Genomic DNA, 25818 nt, shown 5'->3' with positions numbered 1-25818 from the left:
TGCTGCAAATGGCATTATTTTATTCTTTCTTATAGCTAAGTAGTATTCCATCACCTATATATACATATACAGTATGTATATACACATCTTCTTTGACTGGACCAATTCTTAATTTATTCCACGAGCTCATGATTTTTTTTTTTTTTTCAGATGGCATCTGCTAAGACTCATCTTAAATTTGCCATTTAGCATTCTATGCTTTGTGACTTCATTTTCCTCTTTGAGACCGGGGAAAATGAGACCATTTCTCTGCCATTAAAGATTTTTCAAATATAAATGATAAAAGGCTTTCAAGATCCATAAATGAGAGGAGCTATGTGAAAACATGGCCAAGCTAAACTATGAGCTACCTGGAGCACTGGCTCTCCCCCCGGTTGACTGTGGCCCAGAGATATTTGGCAGTGCCTGGAGATATTATTGGTTGTCACATTTATGTGTTGGAGGAGAGGGAGGACGTTCTGGCATCTAGCAGGTAGAGGCTAGAGAGGCTACTGAACACTCAAGGCAGAGAGTTGAACAAAGAATCCTCCAGCCAAAATTCCGATAGCAAAGTTTGAGCAGTCATCTTCAGCAGCACTCCTGGAGTTTTCTAATAAGATCAGTGTGTTAACCATTTTTTATTGTCTGCATTTTATTATGCTTTGACATCTTGAGCCCTTGTTAATCCTGGAGAGGTGGCCCCTCCCAGGACTAGCGAATTCCTAAGCATGGTAAACTACTAGCCCGTGAACATGCCTTCCATATATAATCCAGCCAATCCAGGGCCCGGACCCCCAGCCACCTCCTTTCTCACACTCTCACACACCAAGCCAGTATTCCCCTTGCCCTAAGTCATTCCATGGCCAGGTACCAAACAGTTAAAGGCATCCCTGTACAGCCCAGAGCCTGCTGAAACCATTCAAACTACCCAACACTAAACTTGCTCAGCATGCCTACCTCGCCTTGCCCATTCCTTCCCACAAAAGCCACAGTAACAGCTTCTGGCCATGTTTTCCCTCACCCCTCTGCCTCCTGAATGATGCTGGTGCCTCCCCGTGTGGCCCTGCATGATATGCCATGCCTCCTGATTCTAGACACCTGTAAGTATAAACTTCATCCTTCATGACGTTTGTTCCTCCATCCCTGTGTCTTATCATACCTGATTTAAAAATCCTGGGTACATTTTGAAATAATTAGTCACTTTGGGGATTAACAGGAAAAGAAATCTTAACATAAACGCATTTTAAATCTTCCCACTAGCCTGATGAAGTAAATGTTATTTCTGAGAAGGGCTCTAACAGAAATTTTTACCAAGTGCCACATTAGGAAAGTCACTTCACCTTTTTAAACCTCCGTTTCCTCATCTCTGAAATGGGGTATAATAAGTGCCCAGCTTTATAGGGTTGTTTGACCACTAAGTCAGATAAGGCGTGTTTGGTACTTAATGTATCAGTAAACTTTCAATAAATGTTAGCTATTATTGCAAGTAACAGAAAGAGAGGTGGCTAGTTGCCAGGATTAGTCAGGGAAAGCTTTCAAAAAGAGATGATATTTGACCTACATCTTAAAAAAATGAGTAGAAATTCGAAGTGGAAAAGAGGTGGGAAAGAATTCTCTGTAGGAAGGACCATATTCACAAAGCACTGAGTGATGGCAGTACACAGACCAAAATGCAGGGGTTTCTTTTTTTCCTTTTTCCTGTTTCTTTTTCTTTTTTCAATTAAGAAGCAACTTTCAGTTGTTTAATATTTTTAGATATTTTAATTGCTATATAACATACAACAGTTATATATATATATATGTAATTTATATTTAATTTATATATTGTATAAGTCCCTGTAATACACGTGTAGTATTTTATTTCCCCTTCCTCCTTGATATAACATGTGTCAAATATCCCAAGATAAATGAATTTCTGTAGGTTTCCCTGGTCTCTGCAGACAGTGTTTTTCTTAATCTCATCTGTTCTCATCTCCCTTCTCAAGAAGGAAGAAAAAGCAATAATATGACTCATGTTGGTTTCTTTCCTTCCAGGGCTTTGTGCTCTGGTCTCAGGGCTGCCCACAGTGTATGGTTTGGTTGTTAGAATAAGCAGGGTCTGTTACAGTTCCCTGGAGCTGCTGTGGAGGAGCTCACGTAATAAATACATAATTATGAACTTGTTGAAAGAGACATTATTTACTCATTTGTCCAACATGGCTCCGTTCAGTCTACCCGGTAAGTAAATCTATATTTAGTCAGTGTCATATTGATCTGCAACCAGAGTACACTCTAATGCTCCTACAGAAGCACACCATTAAAAAAAAACAAAAAAAACTTGATGAGAAAAATCCACTGCCAGTCTCATCTCGTTTTAAACAGTGGAAGGAAGAAAAATAGTGCTCTGTTTTCCATTCTTAATCAAAACAATTCCAGAAATATGAACATGAATCACCAGTTCTGAAAATATCATTGTAGCCAATCTCAAAGGCTTTCCGAATATCATAGATTTTATGAAATTCAGTATTAGGAAAATTAATGATGAAAGTGCACATAATTAGTGGAGCTGGGTGGTCTGTAAGTGGGTGTTCGTTGCATTATTGGCTCTGTTTCTCTAGATGTTTAGAATTTTTTATGATAAAAGGTTTAACATTTTTAATAACTGTTCCTCAACACTACCTATAATTTAGGTAAATACTACCTAAAATTAGATAATTTAAGGTAAAGTGTATGTCAAATTACATGAAATTACAATAGGGCAAGAGGTAGATAGAAGTCAGAGTAAACTATAATTTGTTTAAAACACAGAGTTGAACACCCTGAGGGTAGAATTTTTTTATGATCACAAATAGTACAAAGCTAAGTTTTCGTCTTTACATTTGCATGTGAAATCATGCAGAGATCTCTTTCATACTTAAAAGAAAATAAAAACATTATGAATAAACTTTTATTTATTTGGTACTTGAAGTCTAACTATCTTAACACAAGTGGAAAATCTCCAACTGCAAATGGAAAGGGCATAAAACAAATCCTGGATTATAGCTTCAAAATGTTTTACAGCTTAGTCCTGTTTTATTCATTGAGTCAGAAACTTCTGGGTGAATAAGTGAGTTTACATGTGTAAATCAGAAACCTTCACAATCAGGTTTTTTTTTTTTTCATTCTACAAAGGACCCACTTTGGGTTGGTATGTGTGTGCTGTATCTGAAGCAGCCAAGACCAGTGGTGACATAAGTGTAGCTGAAAATACACTGATGATCAACTTTCCTTTCTACCCAGAACGTATATTAAAAACTTATCATTTGGCACATGGTCTTAGTTGGGTTTTCTTGCACAGCCTAGAAAGGTTGGAAATCTTGCTGAGTTGCCTAAAATTCTTCAGTTGCCTAACACAACAAAGAAATCTTTGGTTAGAGTTTATTCATATACCAAGATAGGGATTCTGAATATTTATTGGATATGATAATTAAGATTAAGCAAATAAAAAATAATGGATTGAGGACTTTCAACCTTGAATCCGTCAAAAATTTTATGATAATATAGACACTTAAGGAAAAATGCATTTACCTTTCATCTCATTGTTGAAAGAAGCGAGGGTTATTTTTGACATTTATAATAAGTAATCCTAAATTAAGTTTATTTAAGGAATGTATTTATGTTTAGAGTCAGGGGAGTGTTATCCTGTAACAAGAGTCATCTAGAGGAAATACGTTAGCTAGAAAAGGCTCAGCATGTTAATGATAGAACCTTTGCCAACATAGGCAATCTCCCAGGCATTAATAATCCTACAAAGCAATTGATATTACCACCAATTTACAGATATGGGAGCTAAATGCTTGAAGCTTAAATGTCTTGTCCAAAGTTAAAAGAATTAGTAACTTGTGGAGCCAGTGTTCTTTAGGCTCAGTATGTGCCATCTTCATGGCCCTATTATACACAAGCAGAGTTCCTGAAAAAGCCAATGCAATTTCCAGGGAGCAATTTACAGTGGGGAGAAGAGTCTAGCATAATATGACATGTAATTCTGTGCAGCATTGGATGGGTGGGAGATTTATAAATCTGCTTTTATATTTTACACTTATCTGGTGTGCACAAACTCTCGGTTCAAAGGGCTAATTACCCATGCCTTGAAATGACCGTTAAATTTTCCCCAGCTACATCTCTGATTGTCTACAAAATCAATGAGGACCTTATTAGCACCTTCTTTTATATCCAGTTCTGTAACCTGGAAAAATGGGCTCTGCCTGGTGACTAGATATAGTAGGGAACTTATTTTCCTATTTAAAAAAAAAAAAAACCACCTGACATTCAATATCATAGGCCTATTAGTCCCACACAGAGCTGGATCAGCAATCAACCTACTTTTTTTTAACATCTCAATCCTTCTTTCAAACAAGTCATCAAGTCATGATTTCTTTTCTTTCATCAATATGTATGAGAAACTCGGCCTGTGAGGTGGAAGTAGTCTCTGACAGCTAAAGCAATCAACTCCAAGTCAAGAGTACTTAAAAGTCTTTACTTTGTTGAACTGCTTACTGATATGTGAACTTAGGAACATCACTCTGTGTCTTCGAAGCTGATTTGTTCCCAGGATAAGGCTGTATACTTGCCACATACTAATATTATCATTGTTGTTAATTACGTGAAGTAATTGTATTTCCCTACTGTTTTAGGGACTAGCTGAAGGGCACAAATTAGTGAGTGCATGTAGCACATATGGAATCATTAGGCATTTAAAATTATCTAAGAGCAGAAGGAAAAATAAGAGTTCTGTTTGCACTTAACTATTTAAAATGAATCTGCCACTTGTCACCCATGATCTCTTACCTTATACAATGATGTCAGCTTTATCCTTCAAGGTAACTGGCTTAGAAGCCCTTTAATCAGAATACACTAATGTATGTTGAGGAAAAATGAACTGAGTGCTTGAAATACATCATCTCATCACCTCAGTGAATCCTCACACACACTTTATGACACCTTCATTGTCATTCAGTTTAGAAATGAGGAAATCAAGGCACAGGCATGTCAACTATTAAGTCGCTATCAACATGACTAAGCGCTAGAGCCAGGATTTGAGCCGGTGCTTTTAACTTGTCTTTCTCCATCTAACTTGGAAAAGGTTTTTCTGTATCTGAAAAGACATAAAGTGTCTAAGGCCATTAAAAATAATAATCATTGTTATCTGTGACTATTCTAAACTGGGCCGTATGAGCAATGTCTTATAAACGGTTAAAGAAAACTAATTGTTCTGTGCAAATTTGCAACAGTTAGCTTTTGCTGCATAACAAATTATCCCAATTTAAATGGCTTAATAAAAAACTCACCATAAACTAGCCATTTATTTTTTTAATTTTTCTTTTTTTTTTTTTTAGCTCATCTATTTGGTCGAGGGTCATCTGGGTGGTTCTTTTGGTCTCCAGTGGGTTCACTCCTGTTCCTTGGGTCAGCTTTTGGGTTGGCAGAAGCTGACTGGTCTAGAATGGCCATTGCTGGAATGATTTGTCTCTGTGGGAGCTGAATGACATCACCTCCACTGTGTTCTATTAGATAAAGCAAGTCACAGAACATCCCAGCCTGAAGAAGTCAAGAAACACACTTTACTTTTGGATAAGAGAAGCTTCAAATCACATTGTAAGGAATACAATAGAGAGAGGGAAGAATTGTGGCCATGTTTGGCAGTGTAAATACATACAGTCAACATTACCTGTTAAACATTTAAAACTGATAATATAATAACAGCATATCTCTTTTCTGAAAATCTATTTTGTTCAAATCATAGGGGTTAGGGTGATATGTTAAGTATTCTTTTATTACACAAGTGCCTGTAATCAGGAAAACCAGAAGTATTGTCAGTCTCTTAGGATTTGAGTTTTGGACTGAAGTTATCAAACTGTGATTAAGGATAATCCTGAAATAATAGTTATTTCAAATTTGATTTACATTTCTATATGAGGTTACCTCAGGCATTATCACTGTCAAATCACATTTCATAGAATTTCAGTTGTTCTAGTCTAACTAGCTGGTGCGTATTTGGCGAATGTACTGACTCTCTCACCAAGGGATGTTGGCTCTTTTGTGAGTTCTAATTGTGCCATTCACTGTATTACCATTAATTAGCAAACTCATCTTTCAATTTTACCCCCTTGGGACAGATTCAGTCAGGGTTGGGTAGGTAGGGAATTTAATTAATCTATCAACAAATTGGATTTTTTATTAGGTACTTCAGTTTTATCTTTTTTTGGATATTGTATATTAGAAAACTTATTTTAAACTGGAGTTAACTAAAGATTTTTTTATTAGGAAGACAAAGAATCTAGCTGTTTTCCCCCAAAGCGCTGTTCGTAGTATAATAGACCACCAATGTTCCTTTTGGGTAATTTTCAAGAAGTTTCTACTACTATTAACTAAGAATGGAGATTTTGTTTTCCAGCTTGAACCTTCTCACACTGATGGAAGGACTGTTTTATAGTAACTGTATCAGTAGGTGGATGTATAAACACCCACTATTTATGGTTTAACAACAAAGGGCACCAAAGTGTGAGAATTTAATTCGATCGGGCTAATCTCAAATGCAATTAATGCTCACATTTTTTATGTGCCCCCGTGGTAGTCTGTTTGCCCAAGGAATTTATTGAAATAGATACATTTAATTAAACTGTTTTCAGCACTTGTGGCAAAGACACAATTTAAGGTGTGATATTGCACTTAAAGAAAAAAGAAGAGAATTGGGATGCTGGGGTTTTTTTCCCAGTCTGGTCTCTTGTGTTAAGAATTTCAAACAGAAAAGAATATATGTCAAATATTGCTTCATCTTTGACTCTGATACACACATACACACACTCACACACTTACACGCGTGTGCAAGCACGCATGCACAGAGTAAATTCTGTCCTCCTCATGTCTCTTTCAGTAATGAATTTACGAAGTAGAAATTATCATGCAGAGTAAGCCAGCTAGTGTGGTGGATTCGCATGGTGTTTCAGGATGATAAAATTCGTTTATACTCGCCAGCACCTAACTAGCTGCGTTTTTTTTCCTTGTGAAAATGAAAGGCTCAGAATTCTCTCACGATTATCAACTGCTTCTACAATCAGTGGCTTCCATGAGTTCTAGAATATGATTTTGTCGTGGGCTTTGTCTGGTAAGGGTTTCCCAATTCATATATTTGTAGGCAGGCACTCTTTTCTTAAAATAATGATTTTCTTACATTTTTTCCTAGATGCTTTATAAAGGTTTGACAACTACGTGGAGTAAATGAAAATAAAATGGGAAAACAGCGTTGCTTGGTGTTCAGTGACCTTATAACTTGAATAACGGCATAATAGCATTGTCAGTTTAGCATAAGGCTTAAGTTGACACGTTGCAAACCAGATGTCTTGTTCCGACGTATTTCTATGGAGGGATCCGAGCCTCCAGTGAGAACTACAGGGCTTTGGGGTTACAAAACTGCCCTCAAGTTTGTTAACATTTGATTTTACTGGAAGGAGAATCTAGTCTTAAGAAATTTAGTCCCTTTTTTTATGGAAAAACATCTCTTAATAAACAAATATACACCTATTTTGTTTTATATTATATTTCTATGTACAAATTTTCTTTTTATTTTGCTTTTAAACCTAGATAAATGAACCAGGAAAATGTGAAAAGCAAAGGGGGCAGGTTTAACTTCATTAATAGTAAGGTTTAAAAATAATCATCGATATTTCCATAGTAATCCAAAAGGTTTTATCACACTGTTGTGATACTGTGTATTTCAAATATATTTTTAAAGTGAACTTTTAATATTAATTCCTATTCTTTGTCAAAAAAGACAGGCATGTCAGATGTGAATTTATAACAAGAATGAAAGTGTCAATCTCTTCCAAACACACCTTAACACTTTTTTAAATGATTGTTTTACCCATTTCTCTCTAAACCAGCTAAAGGGTCTTTTGTTCTTCTCTGTTCAAGTCTAGAATTCTCCTAAGCTATCATGTGACAATATGCAATTACCACCACTGTGGTCAGGTTATTATTTTTTTTATCCCCATCTACACAGGAGGAAACTAAGAAAGAACATGACTTGAATTTAAGTCATGAACTTCTAGTCTTGTTGGGGTTTCTTGCTTGTTTGCCTGTGTTTTATTACACCGCGAAGTACACACAAGAAAGTACCGTGTATATTGCAAAGCACTATACAAATATCAAGGTTTTATGATGAATTTTTGAAAAGTCAACAGCATTCTTACCAATTCTCAGTCACTCGCCCTAACTTTAAGTAAATCAGAATGACAAGAGAATGTCATTCTGAGGTTAAATGTGACACACAGGAAAGGTGACACAGTTCCAAGAGGTGTTTGGGCCCCTCTGTTCTCAGAGGCAGAACCATCTGGCCCTTGGAAGTTGACTTCTCCTCCTCCACGCCATCTCTTCCCCAGGCCCGTCTCCAGAGCTGGCTTATTCAGAACCCTGAAACCCACTTTTAAAAGCCTCAGTCCGTAAATGTGGTAGGATCAGCCTTTACTCCACCCTAGCCCAAATAGGCATAAACTTTAGCATAGAGAAAAGCTAAACTGTTTAAGATCTTCTCTTATTATAATTGTGATTCACTTTACAGTAAGCCAGGCTCTCTCTTCTCCAGGAAACTCATGCTTACAGGGAAGCCAAAGAGACTGGGTTTAAGGTCAGGAAACATGGGTCTCGATCCAGTTTGGTCAAACTACTTAAACTCTCTGAGCCTCAGTTTGCTTATCTATGGAACGGAGATTTCAGTTTGTACCCTGCAATACCCCTATGCACATTACAAACGATGAATATTAATACCATCCCTCACAGAAGAGGAGCTACCATTATCAGCTTTTGTAAATTCATGTCTTGAGCTTGAAATGTTCCATCAAATCCTGCCTTCAGCATCCTTGCATGAAGATGAAACAGGATAACTAATAGAGATATTCTTTGGCATCTATCTTAGTCTAATCTACATCGACATTTTGTAAACATAGAGATATTCTTATTTTCCGAATGTCCAAAACTGTTTCTGAAGTTTAAATGAATGACTTCAGGCATATTTGTACGGAAATAAAAATGTCAGATGTGCCTTCCTTTGTGAACATAATCTCTTTATCCCCATTTGAAAACAGTGGGATAGAGAAAGAAGTAAAAAGACCATAATGAATGAAGACTCTGTGTGCGAATTGTAACCCACTGTGAATCCAGGGCTACATCCGTCCCCATAGCCACAGTGACAGTTGGGTTACAAGATATTCTATAGCCTTCTTAGTTGTTCTGTCCCATCATTGGTCAAGGATGCTGAACACTGCATTCGATAGAAGAATTCAAGGTGTAACCATACAAAACTGCTATCATCCCCTCCAGCACAGCAAACTATGTTTATATCCTGTGTCATATAAAAAAGAAGGAGGCGCAAAACAGGAGGTTACAAGCACAGCCATTGGCATCACACAGATGCTGGTCCTAATCCTAGCCCTGCCAGCATCTCACTGTATAACCCAGGGCAAATTGCATAAGTTCTCAGGGCCTCCATTTTCTCATCTGTACAATGGGCATAGTTAAACCATCATAGAGATGATGTGAAGAGCAGAGGCGATGTTTGCCAGCACCAGGTGCAACAGCACTTGACAAATACAAGCACTCATCAGCGGTTGGTACTTAAATCTGGGATGGCATTTCTTTCTCACTCTGAAATTTGAACACAAGCATGTGGTAATGGCTCTATATTGAATTTTGATTTGGGTTTAAATTCTCGTAGAGGACACATAAAGTGCTCTTATTTTGGGCTGTTGAGAATCCCAAAACGCTGTCCAAGTGGGACTCCAGTGAACTGAATTGCTTTATAAGATCAAGCAATCCTTCAGACGACCAGCGCTCTTTTCCTGCTGTAAGAACAGAAGGAGTCAAGCATTTTAAACTAGACAGCAGAGCTGGTGGATAATTTAAAAGATGAGTTGTTTGGTTCTGCTCCTGAACTGCGTACAAATCAAAATCACACTATTCACATCGTGCCCGATGCCCACCTTGGATAAATGATAGAGAAGCAACTGCTTGAGGCTGAATCTTTGATGAGATGGAAGAGATAGACGACAGAACCTGTTTGGGGGCGATCAGGACAACATTTTCTTTGACAAAGACGTTTAGAATCCCAGTGCACCCCCTTATTCCACAGCCACAGCTTTCACCTCTAAGATGAGCTCGGATATGCTTGTTAAACTGTTTTGTACAAAGTTTGCAACTCTTCCTCTCTGATGTGAGCCTTGCAGAAGTTGTGTCCTTTTTGTGACCCCTCCCCATATCCCCAGGCTTCTGCACCTGCTACTGCCCTTGGTAACCACAGGAGCCTGGCATAAGTTCTACATTTAGAAACTCAATGTGCCAGAGGCAAAGAATTTTCCTGAGAGACCTTTGGTTCCCCAACCTTTACAGCAGTGGCTCTCAAACTTTAATTTGCATAAAAATCACCTGGGGGTACTCTTTAAAAATTCAGATTCTGTGGCGTCCCCTGCCCGTTCCTGTTCAGCAGGTCTAGGGTAGAATTCTGGACTTTGTATTTTTTATAAGCAGCCCAGCTTATTCTGATGCGGTGGTCATTCTGGAAAACACTGGGAGAAACACTGCTTTGTACTATTTTTTAAATTCTTAATTTATAAAATATGTGATCATAAACAAATGGTTTTGAAGATAAGCAACCCCATAGCCTGGATCAGTTCACATACGCTGTCGTGGATCAAAAGCACCATACTGTGCACTTGAATTTTGGCTTCGCCACACTAATACATTTAGGGGCAATAGAATAACAATGGAGATAATAGTAATAATAATAGCGTGCCGTGTAATAGTCTACTGCTTTTAAGCAGAAATATTGACGTTAAAGAAAGAGTGACACAGACTCGCAGATATAGTGAACAATCTTGTGGTTGCCAGGGAAAGCAGGATGGGAAGGGATAAATTTGGGAGTTTGAGATTTGTACATGTTAACCACTACACATAAAAACAGATGGGGGACACGTTTCTTCTGTATAACCCAGGAAGCTGTATTCAATATCTTGTGATGGCCTTTGATGAGAAAGAAAATGAAAATGAGTATATGTATATAGATGCATGACTGGGACATTGTGCTGTGCACCAGAAATTGACACATTGCAACTGACTATATTTCAATTAAAAAAATTTTAATTTGAAAAAAGAAAGACTAAAAGCTTGGGCTTTAGAAAACTAGTAATGATATTTATTGGTTATCTGAACTTAAGCCACTGTTTCCTTATTTGTAAAAAAGAGATTGAACTTACTCGCAGGATTGCTGTAAAGGACTTAGCAACTCGCCAGGGCCTGTCCGGGGCCCGGGCACACGTTGTGTACTCAGTGCTAGTTCCCTCCTCTGTCTCCCCTGCAAGGGTAGCAGGAACAGTGAAGCAGCCCCTGGACCAGCCACTCGGGACTCTTGATGACGTAACTCTTCCCCACATGCTGTGTTTGGCAAGTTGAGAAAGGTATGGGTTCCCGCCTGACTAGGAATCAGTTCAGCTGCTATAACATAATACCACAGACAGCAGAAATGTGTTCTGGGAGGCTGGGGAGTCCGAGGTCAAGGTAGCGGCAGATTCGGTGTCTGGTGAGAGCCCCTCTCCTGCCTCCTCAGTGACTGTCTTCTGTTGCGTCCTTGATGTTGGAAGGGTCTAGACAGAGAGCTCACTGGTCAGGGCACTAACCCCGTTCATGAGGACTCTGCTCCATCACCTCATCACCTCCCAGAGTCCTTACCTCCTAATACCATCACCCTGGAGGTTAGGATTTCAACATATGAATTTTGAGGGGACAAACGTTCAGTCTGTACCAGTCCCCATGAATCTCTTTGCATTAGCTGAAATCACAGACACTGCCTTTATCTGAAATACTAGATCTGAGAATATAACTTCTAACACAGGCATACCTCATTTTATTTTGCTTTAATTCATTCTTCTCAGCTATTGTGTTTTGTTTTGTTTTGTTTTGTTTTTTACAAATTGAAGGTTTGGGACAACCCTGCATCCAGCAAGTCTATCAGCACCATTTTTCCAACAGCAGTTGCTCAGTTCCTGTCTCTGTGTCACCTTTTGGTCATTCTCACAGTATTTCAAACTTTTGCCTTATTGTATTTGTTATGATGACCTCTGATCAGTGATCTTTGATGTCACTATTGAAATTGTTTTGTAGAGTTACGAACCGTGCCCATATAAGACAGCTAACTTAATTGATAAATGTTGTTTGTGTATCGACCGCTCCACTGACCAGCCGTCTCTCCCATCTTTCTCCCTCTCTTTGGGCATCCCTAGTCCCTGGGACACGACAGTATTGGAAGTAGACCAATTAATGGTCCTACAATGGCCTCTAAGTGTTCAAGTGCAAGAGTCTCGTATCTCTCATAATCAAAAGCTAGAAGTGATTAAGCCCAGTGAGGAAGGCGTGTTGAAAGCTGAGACAGGCTGAAGGCTAGGCCTCTTGCCAAACTGTTCGTCAAGCTGTGGGTGCAAAGGAAAAGTTCTTGAAGGAAAGTAGAAGTGCCACTCCAGGGAACACACGGATGATAAGAAAGGAACACAGCCTTATCACTGCTATGGAGCAGCTTTAGTGGTCTGGAGAGATCAAGGCAGCCACCACATGCCCTTAAGCCAAAGCCTAATCCAGAGTAAGACCCTAAACTAGCTCTCTTTAATTTTATGAAGGCTGAGAGAGATGAGGAAGCTGCAGAAGAAAAGTTTGAAGCCAGCAGGGGATTGGTTCATAAGATTTAAGGAAAGAAGCCATCTCCTTAACATGAAAGTGTGGTGAGGCAGCAAATCCTGATGTAGAAGCTGCAGGAAGTTCTCCAGAAGATCTAGCTCAGATCGCTAATAAAGGCGCTACACCAAATAAAAGACTTCCTGTGGAGACGAAACAGCCTTCTACTGGGGAAATAAAAGTGCCGTCTAAGAATTTCATAGCTCTAGAGGAGAAGCCAATGCCTGGCTTCAAAGCTTCAAAGGACAGGCTGACTCTCTTGTTAGGGGATAAGGAAGCTGGTGACTTTAAGTAGAAGCCAGTGCTCATTTATTATTCTGAAAATTCTCAGGCCCTTAAGAATTATGCTAACTCTGCCTGTGCTCTTTAAATGGAAAAACAAAGCCTGAGTGACAGTACATCTGTTTACAACATGGTTTACTGAATAATTTAAGCTCACTGTCAAGACCTCTTCCTCTGAAAAACAGATTCTTTTCAAAATATTACTGCTCACTGACAATGCACCTGGTCAGCCAAGAGCTCAGATGGAGATGTACAATGTTATTTTCATGCCTGCTAGCACGACATCCATTCTGCAGCCCATGAATCAAGAAGTAATTTAGACTTTCAAGTCTTATTATTTAAGAAATACATTTCATAAGGCTATAGCTGGCATAGATAGTGATTCCTCTGATGGATCTGGGCAAATTTAATTGAAAATCTTATTGAAAGGATCCACCATTCTGGATGCCGTTAAGAGCATTCATGATCCATGGAAAGAGATCAAAATATCAACATTAACAGAAGTTTGGGAGAATTGATTCCAGTTCTCATGGATAACTCTCAGAGCCTCAGGACTTCAAGGGAGGAAGCAACTGCAGATGTGATGGAAATAGCAAAAGAACTAGAAATAGAACTGGAGCCTGAAGATGTGATTGAATGGCTACAGTCTCATGATCAAAATTTGTGGATGAGAAGCTGCTTGTTATGGATGAGCAAAGAAAGTGGTTTCTGGAGATGGCATTTACTCCTGGAGAAGATGCTGTGAAGACTGTTGAAATGACACCAGAGGATTTAGGGTATTACATAAACTTAGTTGCTAAAGCAATGTCAGTGCTTGAGAGGATTAACTCCAGTTTTTAAAGATGATCTACTCTGGGTAAAATGCTATCAAACAGCATTTCAAGCTATAGAGAAATCGTTGGGGAAAGGAAGAAGCAACCGATGCAGCAAACTTCATTGTTGTCTTATTTTAAGAAATTTCCGCAGCCACCCCAAACTTCAGCAACCACCACCCTGGTCAGTCAGCAGCCATCAACATGGAGGCAAGACCCTCCACCACCAAAAAAAATTATAGCTTGCTGAAGGCTGAGATAATACTTACTCTCTTATAGCAATAAAGTATCTATTTTTTTATTCCAGGACCATTCACCGAGTGTTGGAGGCAGCAGGAGCAAATAAGGAAGGGCTGGGGGGCTGGGTGCAGGGCAGGGAGAATTGATGTTTTGCAGCACATCCCACACTTTGATTGATGACAGCAGCCGCAGGAGAACGTGTAGATGGGAAGTGGGTACCTCATCTCCTTGGCCTCTGGAACATGGGTGTCAAGCCAGCTGCAGCTCCAGCTGTTTCCTGGGTCTGAAGATCTGCCAGCTGTCTTGCCTGGTGCGGGAAAACAGAGCCACGGTCAGACTGACCAAGAGGAGGAGCAGGAGGCAGGTGTCTGTCTGGCTGTCCTGCTGTTAGGTCTCCCACTTGCTCTGGTGCAATAAGTATCTTTTAATTAAGGCGTATACATTGTTTTTTTTTTTAAACATCATGCTATTGCACACTTAATAGGTAAGCATAACTTTTATACGCTCTGGAAATCTAAACAATTCACGTCTCTCTTTATCGTGATAGTCACTTTATTGCAAAGGTCAGAACCAAGCCCGCAATATCCCCGAAGTATGCCTGGGTAAATGGAGGACACACTGGCGTTCTGAACAGTTAGACCTATTACTGATGAGTCAGAGCCGAGAGAGGGAGAGTGTTCCATCACGCTGACAGTCAGATGAATTCCCTGCACCATTCTGAAGATGAAGAATGGAGGCCTCAGAACTAGTCTCAGAGCACCCTCTCCTCCCTGGACAGAGTCAAAGAAACATTGGCACGTTCTATATTTCAACTCCTTTTCATTCCAAACTCTACAAAGACCATCACCCTCCGTCTCTAAAAGTCCAGCTTGTTCAGATCTTCTTTATTACTTGGTAGAGTGAGAGACGTGGATTTAGAGACCAGATCTGAAGGGGAAGGGTTAGTATTCTTTTGAAGAAGTTTAAGATTTGAAATTAGGTCCCTGTTCATTGAAGACCAACCCCCTTCAGTATTGGTACAGATAGCAAAGGAGAGACTCTGTATTCGTTTGCTAGGTCTGCTGTAATGAAGTGCTACTACCCGAGAAAGGCTGAAACAATTTAAACAACAGAAATTTGTTCTCTCACAGTTCTGGAGGCTGGAGGTCCCAGATAAGGCGTCGGCAGGGTTCTGATATTTCTGAAGATGCTAGGGAAAATCTGTGCCAAGCCTCGGTCTCGGCTTCTAGTAGCTCCTTGGCTTTTGACAGCATAGACCCTGTCTTTACGTGGTCATGTCCTGTACACGTGTCTCTATCCAAATCTCCCGTTTATAAGGACACCAGTCATACTGGATTGCGGGACCACCCTCCTCCAGCGTGACCTCATCTTAACCAAGTGCATCTACAACCACTCTATTTCCAAAATAAGGTCACATTTCAAGATTCTGGAGGTCAGGATTTCAACATATGAATTGGGAGAGAGGGGATGGGACCCAGTTTAGCCCGTAACAGACTCTTAACAGGCAAATTTATATGAGTGGTTAGGATTCAAAGTTTTGTATCATACAAGGACAAAATGACTTTAACCTAAAATTTCTCCTAAAACAAGTATTATCTGGTGACCACCATTCCATAGGAGTTTCTCTGTGGAAGCCTGATGGAAATGTCTTGTTTTAAGAAGACTTATATCCATAAATAGCTGAACGACTTGACCTGGTGTGTGGGATCATATAATATTCACCACTTAAGTGTTCTTGACTTTATACAAGGATTAATTCCTGAATATTTTCCCGGAAGTCAAGTAATCATTTTAAAATAAGCGATATGTCAGTCTTCTAATGGAACGAATAAGCCAATAAAACTAATAAAACTGCCCTAACTAAAATTACCAAAATTTACCTTCTTGAAACCACGAGGGAACAAAAATATCTCCGAGCCAAGTTATTTTTCATGGAAACTGACATGTAAATCAAAAATCACTTAACAATGGTTAGAACCTGAAATGTGAAAGGCATTATCTGAGATTAATGGTTAGCATGCTCACATGTACCTACAGCAGAGTGATCACATTTCAGTTTTACTTTTAAACTAATTTTATATGACAGGATCATGTGTGAATCCCATATGTTCTACTCTGGACTCCTGTTTGCAATCACTGAAAAAATATGCAAAGCTGATTATTAAATTTTCAGTTTATTTTTCTGGAAAAAAATGAAGGTTTTTGACAGAGACTAACAGATCTTAACAAGATATGGTGATTAACAAGAGCAAAGTTTCTAAAATAAAGCTTGAAGGCATACGTTTAAACTGGGTAATAGTCAAGGGTATGATTAAAAACTTGTTCATTTGCATTATTCAAGCAGCCATTGAATATCATTAATTTTTATTTGGAAGTAACAGCACAATCTATTCAATCAGAAGCAATCAGAATTGAAGTTGAGAACTTTCTAGTTCTTGGCCACGTGTTTTCTTTATCTAGTGATGCGGTTTGTTGTTTGTTTTCTCAAGCTTGCTTTTCTGCCCAATTCTAGTCAATCTTTCACAAACAAAATGGGGATTTTAGGTCTCAGCTATACTCACGAACATTGATGAACAAGTAAGTTCTTGTAGACTTGTCATTGTCCATATAAATCAGAGCCTCATTCAGATTTTAGATCAGTGCTCTTTTCAAAATATGTTGAGTGATAAAAGGTGGTCTGGTCTATCCATGTTGTAGGAGTTTGGAGTTGTATAAGCCCAGATTTCTAACCTGCAAGTGTGCAGGGGAAATTCTAGATTATACCCTGTATGGAGCAAAGGTCCATGAAATAGACTATAGAAGCATTTTCTTACCTTTATCTCTAATGAACATGTCACTAGAGACCCACTAGGGAATGAGAGTCTGGTGACTACTTTAAGTTGGTTTTACTTTTCAGGCAGCCCCAGTAGGCTTTCATTCTTTACTCTTCTTTGCTGGGGTCATTGTCACAAGATCAGGATGATCCTCAGATTGAGAGTACAGGCCTCTGGTCAGACCCTTCCAGGAATGTCTAACGGACAGACAGGGATATTCCAGATGAATCTTACCTGTGCCTGGATCTGCGTATTCAATGGATATTACTTAACTAGACTAGGAATTAAAATCGAGAAATATCTAATAGAAGAAAGTTTCAAATAGGACATTTTCTAGCAGTCCTTCATTTTCATGTTTCTTCATTCTCCTGCTATGTCTTAATTCATCTTAAAAATAATTTATCAGTAATCTGTTCTCCACCTATTCTCAGCTCCATTCTGACCTTGGCGCCATCTCAGCTGTGCCTCACCATCTTAGTCATTGTCGTTGACCTCTGCTTCACCCAGGTTTAAGCACCCTCATCTATCCAATTCCAAGATAGTCTTTCTAATCAGTCAACTGTCCCTCACCAAATACACTAGGAAACCCTTAAAAAGAAGTAAATTTGGGAAAGTTTTAAAGAATAATAATCATATTCTCTTTTTCTCTTTTACATTGTAATGTCCAAATTCTACTTTTAAAAAATTACTAAAAAGTTATGTTAATTTCCTTCCTTCCTTCCTTCCTTCCTTCCTTCCTTCCTTCCTTCCTTCCTTCCTTCTTCCTTCCTTCCTTCCTTCCTTCCTTCCTTCCTTCCTTCTTTCTTCTTCTTCTTCCTTCTTCTTTCCTTCTTTCTTTCTTTCTTTCTTTCTTTCTTTCTTTCTTTCCTTCCTTCTCTCTCTCTCTCTCTCTCTTTCTTTCTTTCTTTTTCTCTTTACATGAAGGGGAAGAAGATGGTGGTGTACATATGTGTGCCCATAAATTCCTGACTACCTTTGAGTCTTTATTTCATGTAATATTATGTAACCATCAAACAAGTCTAAAGGCTATTCCCTTTCATTTAAAAATCATAACTACCCACGTCAATTGGGTAAAAATTTTACTTCATAATAAAATAATATGGGGATACAGAAAATGAAACTGATTTTTCTTGAGGTCATTGTACGTCAGGACACTTGCTTTTCTAATTATAGTACACGGTCACACACATTGACTTTACTGTGAGTTTGGTATTATTGTGCCCATTTTATGGAGCGGAAAGTTGAGTCTCATGAAAGATAACTTATTCAAGGTCTTACAAGCTACTAAGTGATGGAACTTGGATTTGACCATGTTTTTCTGGCACCATCTATCCTTTTTTTTTTTTTTTATCCTGCGAAGATGTTTTCTTTTCCCTCCATAGCTCCATGATGATAATATGCAGCTATAATATATTAAAATTCTACTCTGTACCGTGTGCCTTGCACCTATTATCACATAATTCTCCACTACCCTACAAAACAATTTGTATCATCAGTATTTTATACATGAGAAAACTAAGGCTCATAAAGCTTGGGTAGGTTGGCCAAGCTAAGAGGTTGTAGAGCCAGACTTCAAACCCTGCTACAGTTGATCCTCATTATTCACAAATTTCACACAGTAGTCTCTGCTTCCTTACCCATGGTTTCAGTTACCTGTAGTCAACTGCCATCCAAAAATATTAAATGGAAAATTCCAGAAATGAACAACTGATACGTTTTCCATTGCATACTCATTCTGAGCAGCAGGATGAAATGCCCTGCCGTCCCTCTCAGCACGTGAATCACTCTGTCCAGTGCATCCCTCCTGTTGTCCAGTGCAGTCCAGCCCAGTGCTCTGTCAATGCGTCCTGTTACTTAGTAGCCGTCTGGGTTATCAGTGGTATCAAGGGGCTTGTGTTCAAGGCGTCCTTATTGTACTTAATCATGGCCCCAAAGTGCAAGCACAGGGATGCTGGAAGTTCAGATACTCTTACTGTGCCTAGTTTATAAATTAGACTTTATCGTTAAGTATCTATGTATTGGAAAAAAACATGGTATATGTAGGGTTCAGAACTATCTGATGTTTCAAGCATCCACTGGAGGTCTTGGAATGTATTCCCCTCAGAGGAGCGGGGACTACTGTATTCATGAATTTACCTGCTCAGTGAGGTTTATTTGTAACCTCAAAACCAGTACTCACAGATCTTTGCAGTCATTTGCAGGCACGTGCAGAGTGGCAAAAATTTGAGTTACCTAACGGAGGTCCAACAAGGCAACCTTCTGCCCTCTTGTTTCAGCTCATACTATGGACAGTCTGCATAGTGCCACATTTTTCATATTTTTGTGTTTTTCTTTGGTCATGTCACTGCTTGAAATGGTGCCCAAGCTTAGGGCTGAAGTGCTGTCTAGTATTCCTAAGTGTAGGCTATGATGTGTCTTAGAGACAAAATGCCTGTGTTAGAATAACTTCCTTTAGGCATGAGTTATAGTGTTATTGGCCTTGAATCCAATGGTAATGAAATATATATGTGTCTTTAAACAGAACACACATATGTAAAAAGGCTAGTGTATTGATTGGTTGACCAGAGGCTCACAGGAACCAAATGCTGCGTTCCCCTGAGACCGATGCATTGTTCAATATTCATTAATTCAGTCTCAATGACCTTAAAGACCATAACTACCACAAATAACAAGAATCAACTGTATTTGTGTTTCCTGTGTCCAGGTTCTTACACTGCCCAACCCCTGATGCTCACACATTCTGTGAAATAATAATGTCTTCTTCTGTGTGACACACCTTTGTTTTTCATTTGGGTTCAAATTGCCGAGAGATGTGCTTCCTCTCCACAACCACCACTACTCATTCAAACATGACGCCATTCCAGGGGTCTGTATTTTTGCTTAGAACCAATAGATTTCCACCATCATTATGAAGAAGAAACAACACAGCACACAGTAAAGCAAACTCATAAAATATTTATTTAAATTGATTTAGCTTAGAGCAAGTTTATATACATAAATAATTTGTACTTCATGAGCGTCAGATTCTGAAATGAAGATGCAAAGTCTGGGGGCTAACAGAAGTGCTCTTGGAAGCGTCCTCATCCAGTTTGGAGTTCACTCTTTGGTCTAGAGAAACATCTGAGTGATGGTTTCTTAGCCACACCATGAACCTTCTGGAGTTTAGCCCTTTCTCTGAAGGAGATCATTTTCCTTGCAAATTTCTCCATTGAGAAAAATAAGACGTAAGTCAGCTAAGACGGTATCTTCAACATCGCAAACAGTCCTGAAAGCCTAAAGGATTGTACCATCCATGACTCCTAGACCCGCTTATTTGCTAAAACAAAAAAATAGCTTTTCTCCAGCCCATGTGGTACAATGAAAGATGAAATTGAACTGAAATTTAAAGGCATGGGCCGAAGCCTGGCTTTATGACACTCTAAGTGTTCTGGGCAAGTCACTCTACCTCTTAAAAACACAACTTCCCCATCTGTAAAATGGTGGGATTATTTACCTGTCTACCTCCAAAGATTATAATCAGAGGAGATACTAATGAGTTGCCGTGTGGAGGATTTTGTAGTTAACAGAGTATTATTTGCATACATTATCTCAACGATGGTCACATCTACTTTGTCAGTTAAGCATAATTATAATTATTACCCTTTTGTGAGAAGTCTTTGCAAACAGAAAAGTACTGTATAAAGCTTTCTAATTAAAAAAAAAAAATCAATGATTTTGAAGGCAGTAAAAAGACGATTATTAGCATGTGTAATCCTTACTTCACATGAAGGAAAATAATGTTAAAAGGAATTAGAAGCAAATATGCTATTGCCTAGTTTATTTATTTATTTATTCATTTATTTATTTATTTTTATTGAAGTATAATCAGTTACAGTGTGTCAATTTCTGACGTAAAGCATAATGTTTCAGTCATACATATATTCCTTTTCATGTTCTTTTTCATTATACATTACTGTAAGATATTGAATGTGTCTTGCTATACATAAGAAATTTGGTTTTTTTGTCTGTTTTATATATAGTAGTTAATATTTGCAAATCTCAAATTCCCAATTTGTGTCATCCCACCCTCTTTCCCCCACCGTAACCATTTTTTAAAAATTGAAGTACAGTCAGTTACAATGTGTCAGTTTCTGGTGTACAGCATAATGGCCATTGCCTAGTTTAAATTAAATTAAGGTGACAAGCCAAAAGGGCCAGCGGGCCTCAAACCCAAGTCGCATTCTGATCTCTGGAATATATACCATGGGGGCCAGAATTTATTCTAAATTGCACAAAATTGCTATACAGGCTACTGGGGGCCTAGGTTAATGGGTTCAGGAAATAATTATAGTAATAGCCAAGGATGCATCATGTAAAGCTTGTGTCACTCAATCTATAATGTGATCTTTTTTCTCTTGAAAATTACTTCATTCTTGCCAGTCTGGATAGGCAAAGAGATGCAGCAGTAACAAACAACCCAAAATTCGTGGCGGGCTGCCGTAACAAAGGTTTCTCTCTCACTCAAGAGCTACACAGTCAGTCCACACTGACTCTTGCTTGCCTCCACGTCTTACTCTAGAACGCAGGCTGAACTTACTCGGGAACTCAGAGACCCACCGTCTGGAACGCTGTCAATTGCCAAGATACAAGGAAAACGAAAGGGCCCTAGAGAGTCCTGCAGCGGTAATTAAAGGCTCTGGTCTAGCGTGGACACGCAGCACTTCACTCCTACTTCACCAGTAACCCAACTAAAAGAAGACAAGAAGCACAGTCCACAGTGCCTGAATAGAGGGAATAACCAGAAATATTTTGCAGACAGCACGTAGCAGAGATGAAAGGGACTTAGGAGTTTCCTATGACTGTAAGCTCATTCCATGAGACAAGGTTGCCAGAAGGGCCAATGGCAATTTAAGATGCACTAAACAAAAAAGTAGACTCTGGAACCAAGGAGGAGGAGGCAGTTCTGTCCTGCTGCTGCTGCACTTATGTTTATCGTATAAACCTTTAGGAACTGATTATCCTTCCAGACATGGGAGCTTTATCTGCTTTGTGTTAAGTAAATTGCTGCGAAAAAATTATGAGGTCATATCCAACTTTATAACATTAGATGTTTGTTATCAATATATACCTAACCCTTAACTAGTAATTGTTTTTGATACTTTTTCATTAATTGTGTCAAGGAATATTGAAACCCTACAAAGAAGAAAATATTTTTTCATGGTGGCAGGGTCGGGAATGCTTATCTGAAAAGCTTTCATTTCTAGAACTGATTGCCTTTCCAGGAGAATTTTTTTTTTTTTTTTTTTTTTTTTTGGTCTTTAGCTAAAATGACAGACTAAAACTAGGCAGGAGGTGTGTAGACTGCTTCCAAAGAGGTGAAAATATCCCAGAGTAAAACTTCCTGGAAAATGAAGAGCTTTTATTTTCACCAGACTCAACCTAAAGAATATTCTCCACTCCTGGAAAGACTGATGGCCCGAAGCCACCCCATTCTCAAGCGAAGTTGTGGAATAACCTCTCCAACACATACATATTCTCTTTGGTTTAAAAAAAAGCTAGACAGATGAATTTAAAATGGGATTTTTCAAAATGCTGTTAACGAGTTTGGGAGGAGTAACCAGGCAGATACAAATGCTGGCCATGGGGATCACTTACATACAATGTGCTGAAAACGAGGAGTGTTTCAAGAACCGTTTCCCTGCTGCATTGTTGGAATGCTGAAGTCTAAATATGGTGATGTAAAACACTGTGAAGTCTGGTGGGAGCTGGAATGTGCTTTATTTTACAATCCTACAGGGGAAAAATGTTTTGGCAGTAGGATGACAATCTGGAAGAATCAAGATTTGTGCTGACATCGGTCAGAACTCTGTTCATGAAATGATATTCATTCCAAACACAAGTGTGTTTGATATATTGTTATTTAACATACCTTTAATTATACCATTCATTAATTTTTCCTAATTGTTTCTAAGTATTATTTGCCTTTGGTGGAATAAACTTGTTATTTTTATGATCTCAGAAAGGCAGAAGGGGGAATAATTATATCAGGTGTAAGCTGGATCTGTAAGTACTTATTTTCAAACACACAAGCAAAACCCTGGAAGGCTTGATTATCAAAGGGTATTTCGTAGAGGGATATCATGAGAATATTTATTGGTATTTTTTTCAGTTTTGGCATCCAACCCTTCATTTTTTAATTTCCATTTTTCAGTTGCTGCGTTAAGCACAATAACCGCTTGAAACATGTAGCGTGAATAGGAGAGAAACTCTAGAAACCAAGGAGGATTTTAATTACAAAGTCCACTTCAGCAAAACTGCCGGCAACAGAAGTGTGGCTGTGCAAGCATTTAGGTTAGGGGAGGGCAGTGCGTGAGAAACTTTTGCAGTTAGCTAACCTTCTCCCTGCTTAATAACACAGTTAGAAGGAGAGCTTCGTTGACTCCCAGACAGCCAAACCCAAAGCAACCTTGTGATTGCACTGCCGTGTGAAAAGTGGAGGTGAAAAGAATGTTATGATCATCCAGGTTAAGTGACATGAATAAAAAAAGACCACAGTAACTCACAGAGAAAGCAGCGTGACCCTTCCCTGCCACTCACTTGAAAATTGGGCATTACAGGGAAGGCCTTCAAGGTTGGATAGCATCTGTTTTACAACACTTGTGGCATCTGCTGGTTTATGATCTTTGGTGGAAGATGGAAGATGCTTATGTCACCATTGCTGGGAGATGAACTGAAACCCCGCTGTGGTGATATGGGAAGAGTTTGAGACTAGACTTGGGCAGACTTAGGTTTCTGGGCTGATTCTACCATTAAAAAGCTGGACAACCTTAAGTGAACTCATAGATAATTTTTTTTCCCATAGGGTCACTGGGAGAATTAAACAAGTTACCGGCTATAAAACACTCAATACTGAAAGCACTCAGTATTTACCAGCGCTCCTCATTCTATGTGAGGTGCCCAGAAAGGCCAAAGTCCTCTTCCAGGCCACACGACCTGGGTGCCACTGTTGGATTCCCTGCGCCGAGGAGAGGGCTTTCTTATGACCTCCTTGCTCCCCACAGTGGATCTTGTAACACAAAGATATTGGGGAGATGGGGGAACAGACCCACCTGAGCTGATCTGCAAAGTCTCCCCACCACTGCTGGTTTGTAGACCTGAACATGATTCCTGAAATCATGTGGAGAGAGGACTCTCTCCTTACACCTGAGCATTCCCCAAGTGAGAACTGGATCATTTAGCCACGAGCTGCTTCTTGTCATCACTGAAAGGGTGGAGGACCCCTCGGGGAAGCAGGAGACTTGGTGATCCAGTAGCTGGGCATCCCTGGGCAAGCTACAAATTTGAAAATTGCAAATAATATACCTAACAATGCCTAACAGAGAGCCTGTCACATAAGTGCTTAGCAGAAAATAAAGGATAGTTATTACGTTTTGATCTATTACCATTCATTATTGCAGATGACATTGAGAATAGTCAACTTTTATGGTCGCACTTTGTGCCAGGCATTGTCATAAGCCCTTCTCATGTAATCCTCACAGCAATGTAATGTGGGGAGTATTGTTTTATTTTTCAGATGAGGAATCGGAAGCTGGAACAGGTCAGACTTGGGAGGGTGGGGTGCATGGAGATTGTCCTAAACATTTCTTGGCACATGAGGCACCGCTGAGGTACCGGACAAAGAATGTATGGAAGCCTAGCTGGGTCCCCACAGTGACGTTGTTTAGACGATGACTGAATGAATCACACTGCTCTGCCCCCATGCCCTGCACAAGGTTTGGTGTGCAATGGGTGGTCGATAAATTTTCATTACTTTGATGAATGAGTGAGTGAGTGATAAATTTTTCTGTATTCAAGTCTTTACATTGACCCAACAGACGATTCCAAGGATCTTTGGGCTGATAGTAATCAATCATAAAGGCTGTTTGTAGAGACAGCTCACCACTCTGGAGCCAAGGAGAATCCAACCATGAAGACAGAGGGAATATTACAAGACAGAAATTTTAAAACATTTTTTATTATCTTGGATTATTGACCTTGGCAGCATTGTTTCTGAAGCACATTCAGAAACATTTGGCAGCCCCTGTCACTGACTTGCTGATAGACCCCCAGGCATAAAGAAGGCATCAGAAATAAATTTTAGGGGGAAAGGGTCCTGGGGGACCTTAGCATGCATGAGTTCCTGGGTTCAGTCCCCAGTACTTCCTGTAAATAAATAAATAAACCTAATTACCTCCCCCTCCAAAAAAAAAAAAAAAAGCATGAAAAAAATTTAAAAAGTAAAAAAAATAATTTTTTAGAAAAAGAAATACATTTTATTTTCAGATTAATTTTCCATAGGAAGTTTTTTCCCCCCACCAAGATACAAAGGGCAACATAAAAGGCATGAGATTATTAAAAATTAATGCTAAACACTGTTATCAGAGGGTTTGCTTATTTTACTGTTATTAAAAATGCAAACAGACTGGGTGAAACATTTTCAGCCTGAAAGAGATCTCAGCAAATGGTTTTCTTATCACTAAAGTGCAAGCTAAGCAGAGTGACAGTAAATGATCTTTTCCTATGATCAGTTTTTCCTAATCTTGGGGTCAGAAAAATAAATGTCAGAGGAAATAATACACTTTATTTAATAAAGCAAAGACAAACAAAGTGATCTGGCTATTAACATGAAATATATATATATATATATATATATATATCTGCTTTTGATATTTCCAAAAGGGACCCTTTGTTTTAATAAATAAAAATAAAAAATTTCAGTATCTTCTGTACTGAGCTCAAAAAAACTATGTAAGAAAAATCACAAAGGACCAAATTGCAGCTATGTGTCTATTGTAAACTCTAAGAACTGGCGTGTTGGAACAGCAAGGCAGGAGAAGTGTTAGCTGCTGTGAATAGAGAATCATTTAAAACAGCACCCAAAAATGTATTTCCTAAGAAAGCAAAGATCTCCATCGCATACGTATTTCTTTACCCACATGGAGCAA

At 39.0% G+C, this 25818-nt stretch overlaps 1 protein-coding gene and 1 long non-coding RNA gene across 2 annotated transcripts in view; both read left to right on the top strand.

Annotated features, from left to right (window-relative positions):
- Window positions 1–25818, top strand: part of GPC6 (glypican 6) — a 971667-nt gene that overhangs the window by 794402 nt on the left and 151447 nt on the right. The window lies entirely within an intron of this gene.
- On the top strand, window positions 13088–20761 carry LOC116668670. The gene is made up of 3 exons (XR_004325901.1): window positions 13088–13247; window positions 15660–15661; window positions 20752–20761. It is a non-coding gene; the product is annotated as an uncharacterized LOC116668670 (long non-coding RNA).

Source organism: Camelus ferus, chromosome 14, assembly GCF_009834535.1.
Source record: "Camelus ferus isolate YT-003-E chromosome 14, BCGSAC_Cfer_1.0, whole genome shotgun sequence".
NCBI classification, from domain to species: Eukaryota; Metazoa; Chordata; class Mammalia; order Artiodactyla; family Camelidae; genus Camelus; species Camelus ferus.
The sequence above is the reverse complement of the archived record's forward strand: the minus strand, read 5'-3'. Positions and strand labels throughout refer to the sequence as shown.